A 4,571-nucleotide genomic window follows, 5' to 3' on the forward strand; every position below is an offset into this window, starting at 1 on the left:
GGGTCTCTCCTCCCATCTCTCCTTATCCCCTCCTCCTGCTCCGCCGCTCTGCCGCTCCGCCGCTCCGCCGCTCCGCCGCTCCGCCGCTCCGCCGCTCCGCCGCTCCGCCGCTCCGCCGCTCCGCCGCTCCGCCGCTCCGCCGCTCCGCCGCTCTGCCGCTCCTGCGCTGCGACACCAACAAAAGAAGCGCCTTTCCGTGGGAACGCAGGACCGAGCCGGGCTGCGTCGGGTTTTATGGGCATGCCCAACAACCCAACAAAAGGCGAACGGTTCACCGTGGACAATTTGGTTGAAGTCTGCTCTACCAAAAGGGCTGCTGGCTTAGGAAGAGCTGAACTCCTCTTTTAAAGACAGTAGCCATCTGAGAAATGATCAATAGGGTGTAAAATAAACATAACGGTATCTGATATTTCCTTTGTCTCTGTTCACCATTTATATTATACCAGCCAGATATGGGAAACTTTCGCATTAGTGCATGGTCTTTACTAGACCACTTGAAACCTGTTTGAATATCGTAGCCCCGCTTCAGTGCAGCGTGCTGCCCCGGGCCACTAATCGAGCGTGCATCGCTTGGCTTTTGGTAAGCGACTCCGTCCACTCTTCGTTACGGTCCGTGTAACACAGTATTGACTGGTACCACAAGGGGGCGTTAGTTGACGGAAAACGACTATTCTGGATGCACCTATTTTTACAATAAGGCAAGCAAATATATAGTAGGCTAGTTAGTAATAATACGTGACATAAGAACAAAATATCTGTGTTGATTTTAAAATAATTTCCCATAGTAGTTTGGTGAAAAAACCAACATATGCTACTTTACAAGTTGTGCAAGATAATATTCACTTTTTTTCATGTTCATGGATGTTCTTTTGTAAAATGTTGATTAACAAAAGCACAACTTATATACGTTAATGTTACATTTAACCACCTAAGGCCATCAGATTATCATACACCTCCCACCTGATATATATCCTTGCAATGCACCATGGCTGAAATCTTTTCAAATGTGGCTGATAATCTGCATCTCTATCTGCATTCTATATCTCTATGCAGGAGATGTCTGGAGAGTATCAAACCATATATGTGATTTCTCTCCAACACTCGGAACAAATTCTTGAGAAAGGATGATGGGTGGGTTCGACCTTAGATGGTCTCACTCTCAAGCTGGCTGCCATCACTCCCATCCTGAAAAAACCTGGTGCTGACCCATCTGACCTTAACCATTACCGGCCCATCTCCAATCTCCCTTTCATCTCCAAAACACTTGAAAGGGTGGTTGCCGCACAACTACAGTCCCACCTCGACATTAACAATCTCCACGAACCGTTCCAATCTGGCTTCCGTCCAAAACACAGCACTGAAACAGCCCTAGTCAAAATCACCAACGACATCCTCCTTGCAGCCGACTCTGGATTACTCACCATTCTCATCCTCCTCGATCTCAGCGCAGCATTCGACAACATCTCCCACCCTCTGCTCCTGGACCACCTAGCTGGCATTGGGATCACTGGTGCTGCACTCTCCTGGTTTACATCCTACCTCACCGGCCGTCAACAATTTGTTCAGCTAAGCAACCACAAGTCTGGGTGTTCAGGTGTCTCACTGGGTGTCCCCCAGGGGTCAGTCTTGGGTCCACTCCTCTTCACCACTTACCTCCTCCCGCTGGGCACACTCCTCCGTCACCATGGGGTCCATTTTCACTGCTACGCTGACGACACACAGGTCTACATCTCCACCAAACCCACCGCTGCCATCCCCCCCACCTCCCTCATCACGTGCCTGGAAGAGATCCGGAGCTGGTTGAGCAGGAACTTCCTGAAACTCAATGGAAACAAGGCCGAGGCCCTGCTCATCGGATCCAAATCCACCCTCACTAAATCACAACACACCCCAGCTCCACTCATAATTATCGATGGATTCCCAGTACCCTTCTCCTCCAAAGTCAAGAGCCTCGGCGTCATCCTGGACAACACCCTCTCATTCGCTCCCCATATTCACAACATCACCCGGACTGCATTCTTCCACCTCCGCAACATCGCCAGACTCCGCCCATCACTGACCCAATCCAGCACTGAAATCCTAGTTCACTCATTTGTCACATCACGCATAGACTACTGCAACGCCCTCCTCACCGGACTCCCCACCAAACTCATCAACAGACTGCAGATCATTCAGAACTCAGCCGCCCGGATCATCACCCGCACCAAATCATCTGACCACATCACCCCTGTCCTCATTCAACTTCACTGGCTCCCAGTACACTACCGTATCCAATACAAAACCCTACTCCTCACCTACAAAGCTCTCCACAACCTAGCCCCCAGTTATCTCTGCGACCTCCTCCAAGAATACACTCCCTCCCGCTCCCTCCGCTCAACCTCTGCTGGACTACTATGTATCCCCACAACACGACTAACTACAATGGGTGCCCGGTCATTCAGCTGTTCAGCACCCAGGCTCTGGAACTCCCTCCCCCCACACATAAAACAATCAGACACCATTACAACCTTCAAGTCACAACTCAAAACTCACCTGTTCAAACTCGCACACAACGTCTAACTGATCACTGTTTTCATTGTTTTTTTTTGTTTTGTTTTGTCTTGTTTTTGTTTTATTTATTTCTTATTGCTTATGTTTATTTATTTTTACACAATGTCTTGTTTTGTTTTTTAAAAAAATGTATGATGACTATATGCTCTGTAAGGTGACCTTGGGTGTCTTGAAAGGCGCCTCTAAATTAAATGTATTATTATTATTATTATTATCTTCCCATGCTCCTTACATGGGAAGATTCTCTAAATTAGTTTGATACTAACTTAATTCACAGATAAAAGCACAACATAATCCATTTCGAATACTTTGTCAACAATGTTCAAATGAGCATTGTTAGTGTGTGTATGATGTGTCTTTCGATGACAAACGGTAGAGATATTTCCAATTTATATAAAAACAATCAAATTATCAATCAAAAACCGAAAGAAAGAAAATAATGGCGTCTCCCGAAGAAACGACTGCTAACTTTCAACATTAGTAGAGTAAATAAATCCATAAGTGTATTTATTGCAGAAATAGACTCAATAAAAACTAATAGACAAGATCGAGAGTATGTACTAGCGGAGTTTCTCGGCGAAAAATACATTTTGCCGTTTTTTATCCTGTGTATCCACTAAACCAGTGCTTCTCAAATTTTGGTACGCGTACCCCTAGGGGTACTTTGGACTACTGCAGGGGGAACTACGGCAGAAAGAAAACTATCCTTTTTTGCTCCCTGACCAACTTTAAATTCTGAAAGCACTAAACAGTGCAGTGTGACGGTGTCACAAGTTGTGTTACGGTGATTGGCTGAAGGAGTCTGTCTGTCAAGGCAGATACTCCCGCTCCAGACTGATCCGTGAGGGGAAATAATGGGAAGTCACGTGTATAGCAAAGTCTCAAGGCTACATAATTATATCCAACTGGGGAAATATACACTTTTACAATGGTTCTGCTCTTTATTTCTGGCTGTTGAACAGGACTGGGTCACATTCAGGGCAAATTCTTGTTGAAAAAGCCAAGTCTGATAAGCCTTGACATGTCATCTTCATTGTTTTAAATAAATGGGCCTCAAATGATTAGCCAATAGTTATGCTACAGATGGGTGAAATATAAAATCCATATTGATGATTTGATAAAAGTGACTTGTGTGGGACCTGAGTGTAATTATATTATCGTAAGGAGACGTAAGGTGGTCTTGACCTAAACTTATAAACTAACAATACAGTATAGTTATTCAGGTTCCTGCTGCAATAGAATAAAACATAAATTCCTCCCTCGATGCGGTCAGCATAACCTCACGCAGAACGGACCGCAGCTTCGATACGCTGAACACACATTTCACTATCTGATCAGACCTGTTTGCCTAAAGCTGAAGAAATGCCGTAGACCACTAAAATATTGATGACTCGAGGAAAGGGTCAAGGGCTTGCTAAAAAACACAATCTTATCAGGAAAGTCAATACTTCTCAAGTGAGTGTGAAGCACGGAAACATTAAAAAAAAAGGAATCAATATAGATTACAAAAGCAATATGGGAAGGCAGTTGTTCACAGGAGTTATTCATGAAACTAAGAACGTGTGCGTTTGTTGAGTGAGAGGTTTAATCGAATATTCATGAACCGTAATGTACCGCACTTCTGGGTCGGGTTGTAAATTACTGCAATGCTCATTCATGTTTATTCATGTGAGCTACGGCAAAGACCTTTCTACCATGGTTAATGGACAATTCAGTTTCAAAAATAACTAATCTCTAACAGGTGGTGCTTTTTCATTATTTCTATGATTAATCGGACTATCTTTTGTACAGATATGGTGGTAGGGAGGTTAGCTCGTCTATAGCTCTTCTTGAAAATGGCAGTCTTGGACCATGAAACCAGACACAATAGAAATGGTAAAGCCAAGATCAGCAACACAGACCGAATCACCAACACATTATTTTTAGGTTTTATTAAATTAAACTGAGGCAGAAAACAATGGCCAAACTTGTGTGCAAGCCATCGCTGTAAGTGCAAAGCCACCACTAATACTTTTAACTTA

The 4,571-nt window shown here is 44.4% G+C and overlaps 1 protein-coding gene across 1 annotated transcript in view; it reads right to left on the bottom strand.

Moving 5' to 3' along the window:
- Window positions 1-4,466: 4,466 nt before the first annotated feature.
- Window positions 4,467-4,571, bottom strand: part of tmem230b (transmembrane protein 230b) — a 1,482-nt gene continuing 1,377 nt past the window's right edge. The window contains exon 3 of the mRNA XM_030371039.1: window positions 4,467-4,571. This exon is cut by the window's right edge and continues 402 nt beyond it. The gene's annotated coding sequence lies outside the window, so the exon portion shown is untranslated.

The sequence above is a fragment of the Gadus morhua genome, chromosome 11, assembly GCF_902167405.1.
Source record: "Gadus morhua chromosome 11, gadMor3.0, whole genome shotgun sequence".
NCBI classification, from domain to species: Eukaryota; Metazoa; Chordata; class Actinopteri; order Gadiformes; family Gadidae; genus Gadus; species Gadus morhua.